The sequence below is a fragment of the Brachyhypopomus gauderio genome, chromosome 21, assembly GCF_052324685.1.
Source record: "Brachyhypopomus gauderio isolate BG-103 chromosome 21, BGAUD_0.2, whole genome shotgun sequence".
Taxonomy (NCBI): Eukaryota; Metazoa; Chordata; class Actinopteri; order Gymnotiformes; family Hypopomidae; genus Brachyhypopomus; species Brachyhypopomus gauderio.
In genome coordinates, this window is record NC_135231.1 from 3,725,532 (window position 1) to 3,749,848 (window position 24,317).

A 24,317-nucleotide genomic window follows, 5' to 3' on the forward strand; every position below is an offset into this window, starting at 1 on the left:
CGGTATTGGGGGAGGGAGTAGTAGGCTACTTCATCCTAATACATACTAAAACACTTAAATTACTTCAATTTAGCCCATTAAATCAAAATTCTTACAGACATAGTATGTTTTTAAAAATATTTAAATATATTTTTTTGTACACTCCAGTGCACAAAAGCGGCAAACTCAAAGTTCAGTCTAATGGTCCTAACAAATTATGGGTCAGAAAATTAAATGAGCTAAAAAAAAAAAAAACCAACACCATCATTACTCATCACTGCTCAATGCTACTGTGAACTTGTGGGAAGGACTAAGAAGATTCTGGTAGTAATTCCCCATTGGCATGCAGTGTTTTCCTAAGACTAAGCTTAGGTTATTGGGCACTCAGTGGAGGTGTATTTCAGCTGATAAGTCCCACTAGAGTTTATAAGAAAACTGAACAAAAGTAATTTTTCTGTAATAAAATATACAAGACATGCAGTAATCCTGCTGAAGCCACTGACTGATTATGTAGATAATATGAACAACACCGTCATGACTGGCTACATCTCCATAGTTGTTTCGATTTTTTTAGGGTTCACACACGTAGTGTGGGAAACCTATTGTAATTGCTGAGATTTTTCTTATTAGGGTTCACACACGTAGTGTGGGAAACCTATTGTAATTGCTCGAATTTTTCTTCTTTTTTTTTCTTCTTATTAGGGTTCACACACGTAGTGTGGGAAACCTATTGTTATTGTTAGGTTTTTTCTTCTTTCTTATTATTAGGGTTCACACACATAGTGTGGGAAACCTATTGTTATTGCTCGGATTTTTCTTTCTTATTATTATTATTATTATTATTTTTCTCCGCATAAAACGCATACTGCAGCCTAAACCGTAAGGCGCAGGGAGACCAAACTTGGCAGACTGGTGTAGTCTGTTTGCGGGACCGTGCTTAAGTACAGACACCCAAATTGGCCTCATGGTGGCGCTATAGCGCAGCATTTTGCGTTTGGATTCATATCTCCCACCCCGTAGGTCCTAGACACAAAATTCCACTTCAGGTGCATTCCTTGGCTCCAGACAAACAAAAAAGCCTCAAGAACCATTAAGCTCCGCCTACTTAGATTTTTTGCTAATTTGCATAATATGCAAAACCTACTTTTTTATACTAGTCCCTGGTTTTTCATCTGATCACCACAATCTTGGTGTCAAAATATTCACAAGAATCTCATTATCAAGGAACATCAACAAAACTGTGACATTGGTATACCGTCTGGTTGTCACATGTCAATCAATAGCTCTGAGGCGTGGCCAAATTGACTTCAGCAGCTATATCTCAGCAATGCTTTGACCTATCTTTATGAAAATTTATCAGTTGTTAGGGCACATGACTCAGAGGTCACAGGTCAAAGCTGGCCACGATTGTCCAATAGGGGGCGCTATAACATGGGGAAATTTGTTTCTCAGAAACCATTAGTCACATCAAGCCCAAAATTTACAGGCATCATCAGGGGGCCAAGTGGTATCAAGGCACACAATGATGACCTCATCACTCAAAAAACATGGCCGCCATGAGCCAATTAATTTTTATTTGAATTAATTGGCCATTTGACAGACTTACCATTGGCCAATCAACATGAAACCTCATCACTGTACATATCCCAGGACTATGTGTCATACTGTGCAGTGTTGAAACATTTGGCCACTAGGTGGCGCTATTTGTGAAAATCATACATAACTCCTCCAAATTTTCACTTAGGAACATGCAACTTGTTTCATTTTATACCTTGCAGTAGACCTGACAACTTTGCTATTACAAGTCCTATTAAAAAATGCATACTTTTGTCACATTCATCAATTGTTTGAAAATAGCTCTTTAAGAACTAGTCCTAGGAATTTGATCCAATGATGTAAAAAATGGCATAAGCATAATCTGTAGACACTGTAGTTAACTAAATAAGGAAAAAATGTTGCATTTTTATTTGTCTGATTGGTCAATTTTTCCATTATATCCTTCTGGCCATGCCATAAATGACCTTTATTGCTATAACTCATAAACCATGTAAGTGATCAACTCCCAATTTGAAAGGCTTTTATAGACTGAGGTCCTTGTGAGGTAGGCCAAGTTTGGTTCAAATTGGCCTGTCGGAGGCGCTACAGTACCCAAAAACCTGAGAAATCATAAAAACTCACGCAGCAATCTTGTTATGCAGAATACAGACAAGTAATGGGGCTTGTATGATTCAGATCAATGAGGTCTATAACATTGCAATTACATCTCATAACAAAAAGTGCACTGCCTGACCAGAAATGAACCTTTTAATTCACCAAAATGTCATTGCATTACTGAGATTAATGAGATATCAGTATGATAGTACTTGGGCTCCATCTAGTGGCCAAACACCGAAACTGACTGAAAACAATTGCTCACATGAAACACCACACAAACGCACACAAAGCTGATCTCAGCATGTGATTTAGTTCTGTGATCTGAATCATTTTGCCAATACACATTATTTTGATCCTTTTGGGCCTTTAGTGCCTCAGTTGAATTGAATGTTTTGTCACATTGATTTACTTATGCATTTTTTCCACTCAAACAGCTTCTATTCACTTTTGGGTCTAAAGGACCTACTGGGCTTCTTTTTGCCTATTGAGGCCAAGAGGCAAATTTGTTTGTCTAAAAGACCCTTTGGGCTTTTTTGCCTTTTTTTGTGTGAACCCGCCAATCGCCGCTTGCGGCTATATTTATTATTATTTTTCTACTGATAAAACGCATACTGCAGCCTAGACCGTAAGGCCCAGAGACACCAAACTTGGCAGAATGGTGTAGTCTGTTTGCAGGACCGTGCTAAAGTACAGACACCCACATTGGCCTGATGGTGGCGCTATAGCGCAGCATTTTGCGTTTTGGTCCATATCTCCCACCCTGTAGGTCCTAGAAACAAAATTCCACTTCAGGTGCATTCCTTGGCTCCAGACAAACAAAAAAGCCTCAAGAACCATTAAGCTCCGCCTACTTAGATTTTTTGCTAATTTGCATAATATGCAAAACGTACTTTTTCCTACTAGTCCCTGGTTTTTCATCGGATTTCTTCAATCTTGGTGTCAAAATATTCAGAAGAATCTCATTATCAATAATTATCCAAAAAAATTGTGACATTTGCATAAATTCTGGTTGTCACATGTCAATCAATAGCTCCGAGGTGTGGCCAAATTTACTTATGCAGCTATATCTCAGCAACGCTTTGACCAATCTTCATGAAATTTTATCAGTTGTTAGGGCACATGACTCAGAGGTCACAGATCAAAGCTGGCCACGATTGTCCAATAGGGGGCGCTATAACATGGGAAAAACTGTTTCTCAGAAACCGTTAGTCACATTAAGCCAAAACTTTACAGGCATCATCAGGGGCCCAAGTGATATCAAGGCACACAATGATGACATCATCACTCAAAAAACATGGCCGCCATGAGCCAATTAATTTTATTTTGAATTAATTGGCTATTTGACAGACTTACCATTGGCCAATCAACATGAAACCTCACCACTGTGCATATCTCAGGACTATGTGTCACGCTGTGCAGTTTTGAAACATTTGGCCACTAGGTGGCGCTATTTGTGAAAATCATGCATAACTCCTCCAAATTTACACTTAGGAACATGCAACGTGATTCTTTTTATTCCTTGCAGTAGACCTGACAACTTTGCCTTTACAAGTCCTATTAAAAAATGCATACTTTTGTCACATTCATCAATTGTTTGAAAACAGCTCTTTTGGAATTAGTCCTAGAAATATGATCTAATTATGGAACAATTGGTATGAGCATAATCTGTAGACTCTGGAGGTAAAAACTTATTTAAAAATATTGGATTTTAAAATATTCAGGTGGGCCCATTTTTCCATTATATCCTTCTGGCCATGCCATAAATGACCTTTATTGCTATAACTCATAAACCATGTAAGCGATCAACTCCCAATTTGAAAGGCTTTTAAACACTGAGGTCCCTGTGAGGTATGCAAAGTTTGGTTCAAATTGGCCTGTCGGGGGCGCTACAGTACCCAAAAACCTAAGAAATCATAAAAACTGATGCTGCAATCTTGTCATGCAGAATACAGACAAGTAATGGGTCTTGTATGATTCACATCAATGAGGTCTATATCATTGCATTTACATCTCATAACAAAAAGTGCAATACCTGACCAGAAATTAACCTTTTAATTCACCAAAAGTACTATTTCATTGCTGAAATTAATGAGATATCAGTATGGTAGAACTTGGGTCCATCTAGTGGCCAAATTCCAGAACTGACTGAAAACTATTGCTCCCATGAAATACCACACAAACACACACAAAGCTGATCTCAGCATGTGATTTAGTTCTGTGATCTAAATCATTTTGCCAATACAATTTATTTTGAACCTTTAGGGCCTTTAGTGCCTCAATTGAACCTTTTTTGCACATTGATTTATGCATTTTTTCCACTGAAACAGCTTCTTTTCACTTATAGTTCTAAATGACCTTTGGGGCTTCTTTTTGCCTATACAGCCAAAGAGGCCTATTGGTGTGTGAACCCGCCAATTGCCGCTCGCGGCTATTTTTAGGGTTCACACACGTAGTGTGGGAAACCTATTGTAATTGTCGGGTTTTTTCTTCTTATTATTATTAGGGTTCACACACACAGTGTGGGAAACCTATTGTTATTGTCGGGTTTTTTCTTTCTTTCTTTCTTATTATTATTATTTTTCTACTGATAAAACGCATACTGCAGCCTAGACCGTAAGGCCCAGGGAGACCAAACTTGGCAGGATGGTGTAGTCTCTTTGCGAGACCGTGCTAAAGCACAGAGACCCACATTGGCCTGATGGTGGCGCTATAGCGCACCATTTTGCGTTTTGGTCCATATCTCCCAAACCGTAGGGCCTAGAAACAAAATTCCACTTCTGATGGATTCCTTGGCTCAAGCCAAACAAAAAAGCCTCAAGAACCATTAAGCTCCGCCTACTTAGATTTTTTGCTAATTTGCATAATATGCAAAACCTACTTTTTTATACTAGTCCCTGGTTTTTTATCGGATCACCACAACCTTGGTGTCAAAATATTCAGGAGAATCTCATTATCAAAGTTGCTTAAAAACATTTTGAGATTTGCATATAGTCTGGCTGTCACATGTCAATCAATAGCTCCGAGGCGTGGCCAAATTTACTTAAACAGCCATATCTCAGCAACGCTTTGACCGATCTTCATAAAATTTTAACAGTTGTTAGGGCATATGACTCCGAGGTCACAGGTCAAAGCTGGCCACGATTGTCCAATAGGGGGCGCTATAACATGGGAAAAACTGTTTCTCAGAAACCATTAGTCACATCAAGCCAAAACTTTACAGGCATCATCAGGGGCCCAAGTGATATCAAGACACACAATGATGACATCATCACTCAAAAAACATGGCCGCCATGAGCCAATTAATTTTTATTTGAATTAATTGGCCATTTGACAGACTTACCATTGGCCAAACAACATGAAACCTCACCACTGTGCATATCTCAGGACTATGTGTCATGCTGTGCAGTTTTGAAACATTTGGCCACTAGGTGGCGCTATTTGTGAAAATCATGCATAACTCCTCCAAATTTTCACTTAGGAACATGCAACTTGTTTCTTTTTATTCCTTGCAGTAGACCTGACAACTTTGCAATTACAAGTCCTATTAAAAAATGCATACTTTTGTCACATTCATCTATTGTTTGAAAATAGCTATTTACAAACTAGTCATAGGAATTTGATCCAATTATGGAAAAATTGCTATGAGCATAATCAGAAGACTCTGTAGGTAAAAACTGATTAAAAAAATGTTGGATTTTTATTTATCTGATTGGTCCATTTTCCCATTATATCATTGTGGCCATGCCATATATGACCTATATTGCTATAACTCATAAACCATGTATGCAATCAATTCCCAATTTGAAAGGCTTTTATATCCTGAAGTCCTTGTGAGGTACGCCAAGTTTGGTTCAAATTGGCCTGTCGGGGGCGCTACAGTACCCAAAAACCTAAGAAAACATAAAAACTCGTGCTGCAATCTTGTTATGCAGAATACAGACAAGTAATTGGTCTTGTATTGTCCAGATCAATAAGTTCTATAACATTGCAATTGCATCTTATAACAAAAAGTGCACTGCCTGACCAGAAATGAACCTTTTAATTCACCAAAATGTCATATTGCATTACTGAGATTATTGAGATATCAGTATGGTAGTACTTGGGCTCCATCTAGTGGCCAAACATCGGAACGGACTGAAAACTATTTCTCACATGAAATACCACACACACACACAAAGCTGATCTCAGCATGTGATTTAGTTCTGTGATTTGAATCATTTTGCCAATACACATTATTTTGATCCTTTTGGGCCTTTAGTGCCCCAATTGAACATTTTTTTGCACATTGATTTATTTGTGCATTTTTTCCACTCAAACAGCTTCTTTTGGGTCTAAAGGACCTATTGGGTCTATTGCCTATTGAAGCCAAGTGGCCTATTCGTGTGTGAACCCGCCAATTGCCGCTTGCGGCTATATTTAGGGTTCACACACGTAGTGTGGGAAACCTATTGTAATTGCTGAGATTTTTCTTATTATTATTATTTTTCCCCCTGTAAAACGCATACTGCAGCCTAAACCGTAAGGCCCAGAAAGACCAAACTTGGCACCAAGGTGCAGCAGGTGTGCAATGAGAGAAATAGAGACAGGGACCCACATTGGCCTGATGGTGGCGCTATAGCGCACCATTTTGCGTTTTGGTCCATATCTCCCAAACCGTAGGGCCTAGAAACAAAATTCCACTTCTGATGGATTCCTTGGCTCAAGCCAAACAAAAAAGCCTCAAGAACCATTAAGCTCCGCCTACTTAGATTTTTTGCTAATTTGCATAATATGCAAAACCTACTTTTTTATACTAGTCCCTGGTTTTTTATCGGATCACCACAACCTTGGTGTCAAAATATTCAGGAGAATCTCATTATCAAAGTTGCTTAAAAACATTTTGAGATTTGCATATAGTCTGGCTGTCACATGTCAATCAATAGCTCCGAGGCGTGGCCAAATTTACTTAAACAGCCATATCTCAGCAACGCTTTGACCGATCTTCATAAAATTTTAACCGTTGTTAGGGCACATGACTACGAGGTCATACGTCAAAGCTGGCCACGATTGTCCAATAGGGGGCGCTATAACATGGGAAAAACTGTATCTCAGAAACCATTAGTCACATCAAGCCAAAACTTTACAGGCATCATCAGGGGCCCAAGTGATATCAAGACACGCAATGATGACATCATCACTCAAAAAACATGGCCGCCATGAGCCAATTAATTTTTATTTGAATTAATTGGCCATTTGACAGACTTACCATTGGCCAAACAACATGAAACCTCACCACTGTGCATATCCCAGGACTATGTGTCATGCTGTGCAGTTTTAAAACATTTGGCCACTAGGTGGCGCTATTTGTGAAAATCATGCATAACTCCTCCAAATTTTCACTTAGGAACATGCAACTTGTTTCTTTTTATTCCTTGCAGTAGACCTGACAACTTTGCAATTACAAGTCCTATTAAAAAATGCATACTTTTGTCACATTCATCTATTGTTTGAAAATAGCTATTTACAAACTAGTCATAGGAATTTGATCCAATGATGGCAAAAATGGCATAGGCATAATCTGTAGACACTGTAGTTAACTAAATAAGGAAAAAATGTTGCATTTTTATTTGTCTGATTGGTCAATTTTTCCATTATATCCTTCTGGCCATGCCATAAATGACCTTTATTGCTATAACTCATAAACCATGTAAGTGATCAACTCCCAATTTGAAAGGCTTTTATAGACTGAGGTCCTTGTGAGGTAGGCCAAGTGTGGTTCAAATTGGCCTGTCGGAGGCGCTACAGTACCCAAAAACCTGAGAAATCATAAAAACTCACGCAGCAATCTTGTTATGCAGAATACAGACAAGTAATGGGGCTTGTATGATTCAGATCAATGAGGTCTATAACATTGCAATTACATCTCATAACAAAAAGTGCACTGCCTGACCAGAAATGAACCTTTTAATTCACCAAAATGTCATTGCATTACTGAGATTAATGAGATATCAGTATGATAGTACTTGGGCTCCATCTAGTGGCCAAACACCGAAACTGACTGAAAACAATTGCTCACATGAAACACCACACAAACGCACACAAAGCTGACCTCAGCATGTGATTTAGTTCTGTGATCTGAATCATTTTGCCAATACACATTATTTTGATCCTTTTGGGCCTTTAGTGCCTCAGTTGAATTGAATGTTTTGTCACATTGATTTACTTATGCATTTTTTCCACTCAAACAGCTTCTATTCACTTTTGGGTCTAAAGGACCTATTGGGCTTCTTTTTGCCTATTGAGGCCAAGAGGCCAATTTGTTTGTCTAAAAGACCCTTTGGGCTTTTTTGCCTTTTTTTGTGTGAACCCGCCAATCGCCGCTTGCGGCTATATTTAGGGTTCACACACGTAGTGTGGGAAACCTATTGTTATTGTTAGGATTTTTCTTCTTTCTTTCTTTCTTATTATTATTATTATTTTTCTCCGCATAAAACGCATACTGCAGCCTAGACCGTAAGGCCCAGGGAGACCAAACTTGGCAGACTGGTGTAGTCTGTTTGCGGGACCGTGCTTAAGTACAGACACCCAAATTGGCCTGATGGTGGCGCTATAGCGCAGCATTTTGCGTTTGGGTTCATATCTCCCACCCCGTAGGTCCTAGAAACAAAATTCCACTTCAGGTGCATTCCTTGGCTCCAGACAAACAAAAAAGCCTCAAGAACCATTAAGCTCCGCCTACTTAGATTTTTTGCTAATTTGCATAATATGCAAAACCTACTTTTTCCTACTACTCCTTGGTTTTTCATCGGATCACCACAACCTTGGTGTCAAAATATTCAGGAGAATCTCATTATCAATGTTTCTTAAAAACATTTTGAGATTTGCATACAGTCTGGTTGTCACATGTCAATCAATAGATCCAAGGCGTGGCCAAATTTACTTAAACAGCCATATCTCAGCAACGCTTTGACGGATCTTCATAAAATTTTAACAGTTGTTAGGGCACATGACTCCGAGGTCATAGGTCAAAGCTGGCCACGATTGTCCAATAGGGGGCGCTATAACATGGGAAAAACTGTTTCTCAGAAACCATTAGTCACATCAAGCCAAAACTTTACAGGCATCATCAGGGGCCCAAGTGATATCAAGACACACAATGATGACATCATCACTCAAAAAACATGGCCGCCATGAGCCAATTAATTTTTATTTGAATTAATTGGCCATTTGACAGACTTACCATTGGCCAAACAACATGAAACCTCACCACTGTGCATATCTCAGGACTATGTGTCATGCTGTGCAGTTTTAAAACGTTTGGCCACTAGGTGGCGCTATTTGTGAAAATCATGCATAACTCCTCCAAATTTTCACTTAGGAACATGCAACTTGTTTCGTTTTATTCCTTGCAGTAGACCTGACAACTTTGCAATTACAAGTCCTGTTAAAAAATGCATACTTTTGTCACATTCATCAATTGTTTGAAAATAGCTCTTTAGAAACTAGTCATAGGAATTTGATCCAATTATGGCAAAATTGCTATGAGCATAATCAGTAGACTCTGTAGGTAAAAAGTGATTAAAAAAATTTTGGATTTTTATTTTTCTGATTGGTTTATTTTCCCATTATATCATTGTGGCCATGCCATATATGACCTATATTGCTATAACTCATGAACCATGTATGCAATCAACTCCCAATTTGAAAGGCTTTTATATCCTGAAGTCCTTGTGAGGCATGCCAAGTTTTGTTCAAATTGGCCTGTCGGGGGCGCTACAGTACCCAAAAACCTAAGAAAACATAAAAACTCATGCTGCAATCTTGTTATGCAGAATACAGACAAGTAATTGGTCTTGTATGATCCAGATCAATAAGTTCTATAACATTGCAATTGCATCTTATAACAAAAAGTGCACTGCCTGACCAGAAATGAACCTTTTAATTCACCAAAATGTCATATTGCATTACTGAGATTAATGAGATATCAGTATGGTAGTACTTGGGCTCCATCTAGTGGCCATACATTGAAACGGACTGAAAACTATTGCTCACATGAAACACCACACAAACACACACAAAGCTGATCTCAGCATGTGATTTAGTTCTGTGATCTGAATCATTTTGCCAATACACATTATTTTGATCCTTTTTGGCCTTTAGTGCCTCAACTGAATCTTTTTTTTTACATAAAGTACACAGCCTGACCAGAAATGAATCTTTTAATTCACCAAAATGTCATATTGCATTACTGAGATTAATGAGATATCAGTATGGTAGTACTTCGCCTCCATCTAGTGCCCATATTCCGGAACTGACTAAAAACTATTACATCAAACACCACACAAACACACACAAAGCTGATCTCAGCATGTGATTTAGTTCTGTGATCTGACTCAATTTCCCAATACACAATATTTTGATCCTTTTGGGCCTTTAGTGCCCCAATTGAACCTTTTTTTGCACATTGATTTATTTGTGCATTTTTTCCACTCAAACAGCTTCTTTTCACATTTAGGGTCTAAAGGACCTTTTGGGCCTCTGCCTATTGAGGCCAAGAGGCCTATTCGTGTGTGAACCCGCCAATTGCCGCTTGCGGCTATTTTTAGGGTTCACACACATAGTGTGGGAAACCTATTGTAATTGCTCGGATTTTTCTTCTTTCTTTCTTATTAGGGTTCACACACATAGTGTGGGAAACCTATTGTTATTGCTCGGATTTTTCTTTCTTATTAGGGTTCACACACGTAGTGTGGGAAACCTATTGTAATTGCTCGAATTTTTCTTCTTTTTTTTTTTTCTTCTTATTAGGGTTCACACACATAGTGTGGGAAACCTATTGTAATTGCTCGGATTTTTCTTTCTTTTTAGGGTTCACACACATAGTGTGGGAAACCTATTGTAATTGCTCAGATTTTTCTTTCTTTTTAGGGGTCCAAGCACTGAAGGTGCTGGAACCCTATTGTAATTGTTCCGATTATTAGGGTTCACACACGTAGTGTGGGAAACCTATTGTTATTGTTAGGTTTTTTCTTCTTTCTTATTATTATTATTATTTTTCTCCGCATAAAACGCATACTGCAGCCTAAACCGTAAGGCCCAGGGAGACCAAACTTGGCAGACTGGTGTAGTCTGTTTGCGGGACCGTGCTTAAGTACAGACACCCAAATTGGCCTCATGGTGGCGCTATAGCGCAGCATTTTGCGTTTGGGTTCATATCTCCCACCCCGTAGGTCGTAGAAACAAAATTCCACTTCAGGTGCATTCCTTGGCTCCAGACAAACAAAAAAGCCTCAAGAACCATTAAGCTCCGCCTACTTAGATTTTTGCTAATTTGCATAATATGCAAAACCTACTTTTTCATACTAGTCCCTGGTTTTTCATCTGATCACCACAATCTTGGTGTCAAAATATTCACAAGAATCTCATTATCAAGGAACATCAACAAAACTGTGACATTGGTATACAGTCTGGTTGTCACATGTCAATCAATAGCTCTGAGGCGTGGCCAAATTGACTTCAGCAGCTATATCTCAGCAATGCTTTGACCTATCTTTATGAAAATTTATCAGTTGTTAGGGCACATGACTCAGAGGACACAGGTCAAAGCTGGCCACGATTGTCCAATAGGGGGCGCTATAACATGGGGAAATTTGTTTCTCAGAAACCATTAGTCACATCAAGCCCAAACTTTACAGGCGTCATCAGGAGCCCAAGTGGTATCAAGGCACACAATGATGACCTCATCACTCAAAAAACATGGCCGCCATGAGCCAATTAATTTTTATTTGAATTAATTGGCCATTTGACAGACTTACCATTGGCCAATCAACATGAAACCTCATCACTGTGCATATCCCAGGACTATGTGTCATACTGTGCAGTGTTGAAACATTTGGCCACTAGGTGGCGCTATTTGTGAAAATCATGCATAACTCCTCCAAATTTTCACTTAGGAACATGCAACTTGTTTCTTTTTATACCTTGCAGTAGACCTGACAACTTTGCAATTACAAGTCCTATTAAAAAATGCATACTTTTGTCACATTCATCAATTGTTTGAAAATAGCTCTTTAAGAACTATTCCTAGGAATTTGATCCAATGATGGCAAAAATGGCATAGGCATAATCTGTATACACTGTAGTTAACTAAATATGGAAAAAATGTTGCATTTTTATTTGTCTGATTGGTCAATTTTTCCATTATATCCTTCTGGCCATGCCATAAATGACCTTTATTGCTATAACTCATAAACCATGTAAGTGATCAACTCCCACTTTGAAAGGCTTTTATACACTGAAGTCCTTGTGAGGTAGGCCAAGTTTGGTTCAAATTGGCCTGTCGGAGGCGCTACAGTACCCAAAAACCTGAGAAATCATAAAAACTCACGCAGCAATCTTGTTATGCAGAATACAGACAAGTAATGGGGCTTGTATGATTCAGATCAATGAGGTCTATAACATTGCCATTACATCTCATAACAAAAAGTGCACTGCCTGACCAGAAATGAACCTTTTAATTCACCAAAATGTCATTGCATTACTGAGGTTAATGAGATATCAGTATGATAGTACTTGGGCTCCATCTAGTGGCCAAACACCGAAACTGACTGAAAACAATTGCTCACATGAAACACCACACAAACGCACACAATGCTGATCTCAGCATGTGATTTAGTTCTGTGATCTGAATCATTTTGCCAATACACATTATTTTGATCCTTTTGGGCCTTTAGTGCCTCAGTTGAATTGAATGTTTTGTCACATTGATTTACTTATGCATTTTTTCCACTCAAACAGCTTCTATTCACTTTTGGGTCTAAAGGACCTATTGGGCTTCTTTTTGCCTATTGAGGCCAAGAGGCCAATTTGTTGGTCTAAAAGACCCTTTGGGCTTTTTTGCCTTTTTTTGTGTGAACCCGCCAATCGCCGCTTGCGGCTATATTTATTATTATTATTTTTCTCCGCATAAAACGCATACTGCAGCCTAGACCGTAAGGCCCAGAGACACCAAACTTGGCAGAATGGTGTAGTCTCTTTGCGAGACCGTGCTAAAGCACAGAGACCCACATTGGCCTGATGGTGGCGCTATAGCGCACCATTTTGCGTTTTGGTCCTTATCTCCCAAACCGTAGGGCCTAGAAACAAAATTCCACTTCTGATGGATTCCTTGGCTCAATCCAAACAAAAAAGCCTCAAGAACCATTAAGCTCCGCCTACTTAGATTTTTTGCTAATTTGCATAATATGCAAAACCTACTTTTTTATACTAGTCCCTGGTTTTTCATCGGATCACCACAACCTTGGTGTCAAAATATTCAGGAGAATCTCATTATCAAAGTTGCTTAAAAACATTTTGAGATTTGCATACAGTCTGGTTGTCACATGTCAATCAATAGCTCCAAGGCGTGGCCAAATTTACTTAAACAGCCATATCTCAGCAACGCTTTGACCGATCTTCATAAAATTTTAACCGTTGTTAGAGCACATGACTACGAGGTCATACGTCAAAGCTGGCCACGATTGTCCAATAGGGGGCGCTATAACATGGGAAAAACTGTATCTCAGAAACCATTAGTCACATCAAGCCAAAACTTTACAGGCATCATCAGGGGCCCAAGTGATATCAAGACACACAATGATGACATCATCACTCAAAAAACATGGCCGCCATGAGCCAATTAATTTTTATTTGAATTAATTGGCCATTTGACAGACTTACCATTGGCCAAACAACATGAAACCTCACCACTGTGCATATCTCAGGACTATGTGTCATGCTGTGCAGTTTTAAAACATATGGCCACTAGGTGGCGCTATTTGTGAAAATCATGCTTAACTTCTCCAAATTTTCACTTAGGAACATGCAACTTATTTCTTTTTATTCCTTGCAGTAGACCTGACAACTTTGCAATTACAAGTCCTATTAAAAAATGCATACTTTTGTCACATTCATCTATTGTTTGAAAATAGCTATTTACAAACTAGTCATAGGAATTTGATCCAATTATGGAAAAATTGCTATGAGCATAATCAGTAGACTCTGTAGGTAAAAACTGAGTAAAAAAATGTTGGATTTTTATTTTTCTGATTGGTCCATTTTCCCATTATATCATTGTGGCCATGCCATATATGACCTATATTGCTATAACTCATAAACCATGTATGCAATCAATTCCCAATTTGAAAGGCTTTTATATCCTGAAGTCCTTGTGAGGTATGCCAAGTTTGGTTCAAATTGGCCTGTCGGGGGCGCTACAGTACCCAAAAACCTAAGAAAACATAAAAACTCATGCTGCAATCTTGTTATGCAGAATACAGACAAGTAATTGGTCTTGTATGATCCAGATCAATAAGTTCTATAACATTGCAATTGCATCTTATAACAAAAAGTGCACTGCCTGACCAGAAATGAACCTTTTAATTCACCAAAATGTCATATTGCATTACTGAGATTAATGAGATATCAGTATGGTAGTACTTGGGCTCCATCTAGTGGCCAAACATCGGAACGGACTGAAAACTATTTCTCACATGAAATACCACACAAACACACACACAAAGCTGATCTCAGCATGTGATTTAGTTCTGTGATTTGAATCATTTTGCCAATACACATTATTTTGATCCTTTTTGGGCCTTTAGTGCCCCAATTGAACATTTTTTTGCACATTGATTTATTTGTGCATTTTTTCCACTCAAACAGCTTCTTTTGGGTCTAAAGAACCTATTGGGTCTATTGCCTATTGAAGCCAAGTGGCCTATTCGTGTGTGAACCCGCCAATTGCCGCTTGCGGCTATATTTATTATTATTTTTCCCCCTGTAAAACGCATACTGCAGCCTAGACCGTAAGGCCCAGAAAGACCAAACTTGCCAGCAAGGTGCAGCAGGTGTGCAATGAGAGAAATAGAGACAGGGACCCACATTGGCCTGATGGTGGCGCTATAGCGCACCATTTTGCGTTTTGGTCCATATCTCTCAAACCGTAGGGCCTAGAAACAAAATTCCACTTCTGATGGATTCCTTGGCTCAAGCCAAACAAAAAAGCCTCAAGAACCATTAAGCTCCGCCTACTTAGATTTTTTGCTAATTTGCATAATATGCAAAACCTACTTTTTTGTACTAGTCCCTGGTTTTTCATCGGATCACCACAAGCTTGGTGTCAAAATATTCAGGAGAGTCTCATTATCAAAGTTGCTTAAAAACATTTTGAGATTTGCATACAGTTTGGTTGTCACATGTCAATCAATAGCTCCAAGGCGTGGCCAAATTTACTTAAACAGCCATATCTCAGCAACGCTTTGACCGATCTTCATAAAATTTTAACCGTTGTTAGGGCACATGACTACGAGGTCATACGTCAAAGCTGGCCACGATTGTCCAATAGGGGGCGCTATAACATGGGAAAAACTGTATCTCAGAAACCATAAGTCACATCAAGCCAAAACTTTACAGGCATCATCAGGGGCCCAAGTGATATCAAGACACACAATGATGACATCATCACTCAAAAAACATGGCCGCCATGAGCCAATTAATTTTTATTTGAATTAATTGGCCATTTGACAGACTTACCATTGGCCAAACAACATGAAACCTCACCACTGTGCATATCCCAGGACTATGTGTCATGCTGTGCAGTTTTAAAACATTTGTGAAAATCATGCATAACTCCTCCAAATTTTCACTTAGGAACATGCAACTTGTTTCTTTTTATTCCTTGCAGTAGACCTGACAACTTTGCAATTACAAGTCCTATTAAAAAATGCATACTTTTGTCACATTCATCTATTGTTTGAAAATAGCTATTTACAAACTAGTCATAGGAATTTGATCCAATTATGGAAAAATTGCTATGAGCATAATCAGTAGACTCTGTAGGTAAAAACTGATTAAAAAAATGTTGGATTTTTATTTATCTGATTGGTCCATTTTCCCATTATATCATTGTGGCCATGCCATATATGACCTATATTGCTATAACTCATAAACCATGTATGCAATCAACTCCCAATTTGAAAGGCTTTTATATCCTGAAGTCCTTGTGAGGTATGCCAAGTTTGGTTCAAATTGGCCTGTCGGGGGCACTAGAGTACCCAAAAACCTAAGAAAACATAAAAACTCATGCTGCAATCTTGTTATGCAGAATACAGACAAGTAATTGGTCTTGTATGATCCAGATCAATAAGTTCTATAACATTGCATTTACATCTTATAACAAAAAGTGCACTGCCTGACCGGAAATGAACCTTTTAATTCACCAAAATGTCATTGCATTACTGAGATTAATGAGATATCAGTATGGTAGTACTTGGGCTCCATCTAGTGGCCAAACACCGAAACTGACTGAAAACTATTGCTCACATGAAATACCACACAAACACACACAAAGCTGATTTCAGCATGTGATTTAGTTCTGTGATTTGAATCATTTTGCCAATACAAATTATTTTGATCCTTTTGGGCCTTTAGTGCCCCAATTGAACATTTTTTTGCACATTGATTTATTTGTGCATTTTTTCCACTCAAACAGCTTCTTTTGGGTCTAAAGGACCTATTGGGTCTATTGCCTATTGAAGCCAAGTGGCCTATTCGTGTGTGAACCCGCCAATTGCCGCTTGCGGCTATATTGGCAATTATAATTGCTTAGATAATAATCTAAAACTGTAACTACAGCCTACGGCATACATCCTACAACCATGAAACTTGGCAGAAAGGTGTAGTCTCTTTGCAAGACCGAGCACAAGTACAGAGACCCATATTGGCCTGATGGTGGCGCTATAGCACACCATTTTGCGTTTTGGTCCATATCTCCCACACCGTAGGTCCTAGAAACAAAATTCCACTTCAGGTGCATTCCTTGGCTCCAGACAAACAAAAAAGCCTCAAGAACCATTAAGCTCCGCCTACTTAGATTTTTTGCTAATTTGCATAATATGCAAAACCTACTTTTTTATACTAGTCCCTGAATTTTCATCGGATCACCACAACCTTGGTGTCAAAATATTCAGGAGAATCTCATTATCAAAGTTGCTTAAAAACATTTTGAGATTTGCATACAGTCTGGTTGTCACATGTCAATCAATAGCTCCGAGGCGTGGCCAAATTTACTTAAACAGCTATATCTCAGCAACGCTTTGACCAATCTTTATAAAAATTTATCAGTTGTTAGGGCACATGACTCAGAGGTCACAGGTCAAAGCTGGCCACGATTGTCCAATAGGGGGCGCTATAACATGGGAAAAACTGTTTCTCAGAAACCATTAGTCATATTAAGACAAAACTTTACATGCATCATCAGGGGCCCAAGTGGTATCAAGGCACACGTTGATGACATCATCACTTAAAAAACATAGCCACCATTCACCAATTAATTGGTTTTGGCCATTTCACAGGCTTAACATAAGTACATACACATGAAACAGATATGGTATGTTCATCTACACACCCACACACATCTGAATCATTTTGGCAATATCTCCCACACTGTAGGGCCTAAGCAGAGAACTGCTAAACCACGCACGCTGGCCATTCTCACACACGCAGAGTGCCCTCCCTTCCTCCACTCCCTCCAGACTCCCCCGTCCTTCGAACAACCCAATGGCGATGCCTCCACCCCTCTCTCTTTCACATGCACTCACAAAAACACAGGCCTCTCTAAAAAATAAAACGCAAATACACATTATTTTGATCCTTTTGGGCTTTTAGTGCCTCAATTGAACCTTTTTTTGCACATTGATGTAATTATGCCTTTTTTCCACTGAAACAGCTTCTTTTCACTTTTAGGTCTAAAGGACCTTATGGGTTTCTTTTTGCCTATAGAGCCCAAGAGGCCTATTCGTGTGTGAACCCGCCAATTGCCGCTTGCGGCTATTTAGGGTTCACACACGTAGTGTGGGAAACCTATTGTAATTGCTCGAATTTTTCTTCTTTAGGGTTCACACACATAGTGTGGGAACCCTATTGTAATTGTTAGCGTTTTTCTTATTATTATTCTTCTTCCCATTTTGCTGTCTATAAATGATACTGCAGCCTAAACCGTAAGGCCTAGACACACCAAACTTGCCAAACTTGTTCTCTAGGTCAAAAGGACCACACACACTTATAGGGACCCACATCGGCCTGATGGTGGCGCTATAGCACACTATGTGACTTTTTGGGCCATATCTCCCATACCATAAGTCATAGAAACAAAATTCCACTTCCTATGCATTCCTTGGCTCAATTCAATAGGACATTTCATATACAACTATGAAGCTCCGCCTACTTAGATTTTTTGCTAATTTGCATAATATGCAAAACCTACTTTTGCCTACTACTCCTTGGTTTTTCATCTGATCACCACAATCTTGGTATCAAACTACTTAGAAGAATCTCATTATCAAAACTTATCGCCAACATTGTGACATTTCCATACAGCCTGGCTGTCACATGTCAATCAATAGCTCTGAGGTGTGGCCAAATTTACTTCAGCAGCTATATCTCAACAATGCTTTCACCAATCTTCATGAAAATTTATCAGTTGTTAGGGCACATGACTCGGAGGTCACAGGTCAAAGCTGGCCACGATTGTCCAATAGGGGGCGCTATAACATGGGAAAAACTGTTTCTCAGAAACCATTAGTCACATCAAGCCAAAACTTTACAGGCATCATCATGGGGTCAAGTGGTATCAAGACACACAATGATGACCTCATCACTCAAAAAACATGGCCGCCATAAGCCAATTAATTTTAATTTGAATTACTTGGCCATTTGACAGACTTACCATAGGTACATACACATGAAACTGACATGGTATGTTCATGTACACACCCTCTAAGACATACTCATGTTAGAAGGGAATTGCACTACTAGGTGGCGCTATACTAGAAAATCCAGAATTTCTCCTACATATTTTCACTTATCAAAAAATGCTTGGACTCATATGATTGTATGCAGAATTCCTAGCAACTTTGTAATTACATGTGCTTTGCAAAAATGTACCACTTTTTCACTATTATCTAATATATATAACTAGTCATTTTCATACTAGTCCTAGCATTTTAACTCCATCACCTTAAATCACACCTTGTAATACTCAGCAGACTCTGAAATGCTAAGATTAGCGAGAAAATCCTAAGTTTTTGACAAATTAATATTTTTCATATGCATCACAATGCTACCATCATAACACATCAAATTCCCAGTTCAATAACTACGCCATAGTATGTCTGATTGTTATGGAAATTGAAATCCACATTCACATGACCATTGTGGTGCGATGTGCCAATTTTGAGCCAAATCCGTCCACAAACAGCTCTACAGTGAATATTTTCATTTTCCATACTCAGCAGTGGAGGGAGGATTAGAGACACACGCAGGTGCCTTTCTCACACACTCTGCCCCCCCCTCCTCCACTCCCCTCACACTCCCCCAGGCTTCCAACAGTTTACAACCCATGGGCTCTACCTCCTCCCCCTCTCTTTCACATGCACTTACAAAAACACAGGCCTCTGTAGCTTTCACACTGCCCTTGCCATACCTACCCATTTCTCTATGAGTAACCCAGATACAAACACACAAACTGACGTTTAGCTTCTGTTTTTGAAAACACACACACTCTCTCTCTCTCTCACACACACACACACCTACTTATAGGTTTAACATACACACTGCCCTAGCCATGTATACCCATTACTCTTTGACTAAAACACACACACACACACACACACACACACACACAGATATTTAACTTTTTTCTCTATACACATTCACACACATGACTACAATTATGCTTCATATGCACAGTTCTCTAGCCATTTCCAACACACTAACTGATGTTTAGCTTATTTTTGCCATCCAAAGACACACTAAGATAATCTCAGCAAGTGATTTAGATCTATTATCTGAATTGTTTTGCCATTACAATGTTTTGTGACCTTTTGGGCCTTGGTGACTCATAAGCCAGTTAAATGGACACTGATACTTCAGAGCATGCTACATGTATTCAAATCCTAGGTTAATTATTTACTCTAAACAATGCTCATATCCTATATGGCCCATGGGCCCCTGCATATCTTCTTGAGATTCAAGACATTTGACATTGGGTAACTTTGTTTGCTTAATCTGATTAATGTCAGAACATACACTACCACAAACACACACACACACACACACACACACACACTTCTACCTAAATGTATGTATAGTTTGTATGCATATTTATAATATATGTATAGTATATGTCAGTCATGCCAGCAATGTCAGTCGTATCAGTCATATCAGGCATGCCATGCCAGTCATTTCAGTCCAGTCATATCAGTCATATCAGTCATGTCAGTCATATAAATCAAATAATCAAATCATTACAGTCATGCCAGTTATGTCAGTCATATCAGTCATGTTAGTCCACATTCATACTTTGAATACATGGACAGTCATGTTAGGCATGCAAGGTGTGCAAGGAGTGAATTAACAAAGCATAGTCTCTGGCTCCCTCAATCTCTCTCTGTCGGTAATATACAGGCCCAATTATGTATAGACACATGCAGGCCTTCCTATACTGTTCACATAGATGCAGCCCTAGCCAGATGTGCTATTTCTGTGTCTCCTTTTCTGACACAAGCAGATGTCAGTCATGTCAGTCCAGTCATGTCAGACATAAGTCGTGTCAGTCATATCAGTCATGTCATGCCAGTCATGTCACTCATATCAGTCATGTCATTACAGTCATGCTAGTCATGTCACTCATTCCAGTCATGCCAGTTGTCAGTCATATCAGTCATGTTATTTTTGTTCGTCATGCCAGTGAAGTCATTCCAGTCATATCAGTTATGTCAGTCATGCCAGTCATGTCAGTCATGTTATGGCAGGCTTTGCAGACTACGTTCATACTTTGAATACACGGACAGTCATGTTAGGCGTGCAAGGTGTGCAAGGAGAGAATTAACAAAGCAAAGTCTCTGGCTCCCTGAATCTCTCTCTGTCGGTAATATACAGTCCCAATCATGTATAGACACATGCAGGCCTTCCTATATTGTTCACATAGATGCAGCCCTAGCCAGATGTGCTATTTCTGTGTCTCCCTTTCTGACACACGCAGATGTCATCACACACAATCTGTAGAGCACACACTGGCCAAACCCAAACAGCTTCTTTTCACTTTTATTTTCCAATATCTTTCACACTGTAGGGCCTAGAAACAAAATTCTACTTCCATTGTATTCCTTGGCTCAAGCCAAGATGTACTGCTTACATCAAAAAACACACAAACACACATACACACAAGGCTAATCACAGCATGTGATTTACTTCTGATCTGAATCATTTTGCCAATTTTTTGGGCTTTTTTGCCTTTTCGTGTGTGAACCCGCAATTGCCGCTTGCGGCTATATTTCTTATTATTATTTTTCTACTGATAAAACGCATACTGCAGCCTAGACCGTAAGGCCCAGAGACACCAAACTTGGCAGAATGGTGTAGTCTCTTTGCGAGACCGTGCTAAAGTACAGACACCCACATTGGCCTGATGGTGGCGCTATAGCGCAGCCTTTTGCGTTTTGGTCTATATCTCCCACCCCGTAGGTCATAGAAAGAAAATTCCACTTCAGGTGCATTCCTTGGCTTCAGACAAACAAAAAAGCCTCAAGAACCATTAAGCTCCGCCTACTTAGATTTTTTGCTAATTTGCATAATATGCAAAACCTACTTTTTCCTACTAGTCCCTGGTTTTTCATCGGATTTCTTCAATCTTGGTGTCAAAATATTCAGAAGAATCTCATTATCAATAATTATCAAAAAAACTGTGACATTTGCATAAATTCTGGTTGTCACATGTCAATCAATAGCTCCGAGGCGTGGCCAAATTGACTTAAGCAGCTATATCTCAGCAACGCTTTGACCAATCTTCATGAAATTTTATCAGTTGTTAGGGCACATGACTCAGAGGTCAGAGATCAAAGCTGGACACGATTGTCCAATAGGGGGCGCTATAACATGGGAAAAACTGTTTCTCAGAAACCATTAGTCACATCAAGCCAAAACTTTACAGGCATCATCAGGGACCCAAGTGGTATCAAGGCACACAATGATGACATCATCACTCAAAAAACATGGCCGCCATGAGCCAAATAATTTTTATTTGAATTAATTGGCCATTTGGCAGACTTACCATTGGGCAATCAACATGAAACCTCTCCAGTGTGCATATCTCAGGACTATGTGTCATGCTGTGCAGTTTTGAAACATTTGGCCACTAGGTGGCGCTATTTGTGAAAATCATGCATAACAACACCAAATTGTCGCTTAGAAACATGCAGCTTGATTCTTTTGATTACTTGCAGTACACCTGACAACTTTGCAATTACAAGTCCTATTAAAAAATGCATACTTTTGTCACATTCATCAATTGTTTGAAAATAGCTCTTTTGGACTTAGTCCTAGAAATTTGATCCAATTATGGAACAATTGGTATGAGCATAATCTGTAGACTCTGGAGGTAAAAATTGATTTTAAAATATTGGATTTTAAAATAATCAGGTGGGTCCATTTTTCCATTATATCCTTCTGGCCATTCCATAAATGACCTTTATTGCTATAACTCATAAACCATGTAAGCGATCAACTCCCAATTTGAAAGGCTTTTAAACACTGAGGTCCCTGTGAGGTATGCAAAGTTTGGTTCAAATTGGCCTGTCGGAGGCGCTACAGTACCCAAAAACCTAAGAAATCATAAAAACTGATGCTGCAATCTTGTTATGCAGGATACAGACAAGTAATGGGTCTTGTATGATTCAGATCAATGAGGTCTATATCATTGCATTTACATCTCATAACAAAGAGTGCAATGCCTGACCAGAAATTAACCTTTTATTTGATCAACAGTCCTATTTCATTGCTGAAATTAATGAGATATCAGTATGGTAGAACTTGGGTCCATCTAGTGGCCAAACACTGGAACTGACTGAAAACTATTGCTCACATGACATACCACACAAACACACACAAAGCTGATCTCAGCATGTGATTTAGTTCTGTGATCTAAATCATTTTGCCAATACAATTTATTTTGAACCTTTAGGGCCTTTAGTGCCTCAATTGAACCTTTTTTGAACATTGATTTATGCATTTTTTCCACTGAAACAGCTTCTTTTCACTTTTAGTTCTAAATGACCTTTGGGGATCTTTTTGCCTATACAGCCCAAGAGGCCTTTTGGTGTGTGAACCCGCCAATTGCCGCTCGTTATTATTATTATTTTTCTCCGCATAAAACGCATACTGCAGCCTAGACCGTAAGGCCCAGAGACACCAAACTTGGCAGAATGGTGTAGTCTCTTTGCGAGACCGTGCCAAAGCACAGAGACCCACATTGGCCTGATGGTGGCGCTATAGCGCACCATTTTGCGTTTTGGTCCATATCTCCCAAACCGTAGGGCCTAGACACAAAATTCCACTTCAGGTGCATTCCTTGGCTCAAACCAAACAAAAAAGCCTCAAGAACCATTAAGCTCCGCCTACTTAGATTTTTTGCTAATTTGCATAATATGCAAAACCTACTTTTTTATACTAGTCCCTGGTTTTTCATCGGATCACCACAACCTTGGTGTCAAAATATTCAGGAGAATCTCATTATCAAAGTTGCTTAAAAACATTTTGAGATTTGCATACAGTCTGGTTGTCACATGTCAATCAATAGCTCCAAGGCGTGGTCAAATTTACTTAAACAGCCATATCTCAGCAACGCTTTGACGGATCTTCATAAAATTTTAACCGTTGTTAGGGCACATGACTCCGAGGCCATAGGTCAAAGCTGGCCACGATTGTCCAATAGGGGGCGCTATAACATGGGAAAAACTGTATCTCAGAAACCATTAGTCACATCAAGCCAAAACTTTACAGGCATCATCAGGGGCCCAAGTGATATCAAGACACACAATGATGACATCATCACTCAAAAAACATGGCCGCCATGAGCCAATTAATTTTTATTTGAATTAATTGGCCATTTGACAGACTTACCATTGGCCAAACAACATGAAACCTTACCACTGTGCTTATCTCAGGACTATGTGTCATGCTGTGCAGTTTTGAAACATTTGGCCACTAGGTGGCGCTATTTGTGAAAATCATGCATAACTCCTCCAAATTTTCACTTAGGAACATGCAACTTGTTTCTTTTTATTCCTTGCAGTAGACCTGACAACTTTGCAATTACAAGTCCTATTAAA

General features: G+C 39.1%; 1 protein-coding gene across 4 annotated transcripts in view; it reads left to right on the forward strand.

Annotated features, from left to right (window-relative positions):
* LOC143485112 (potassium/sodium hyperpolarization-activated cyclic nucleotide-gated channel 2-like) overlaps positions 1-24,317 on the forward strand; it is a 65,016-nt gene that overhangs the window by 10,189 nt on the left and 30,510 nt on the right. The window lies entirely within an intron of this gene.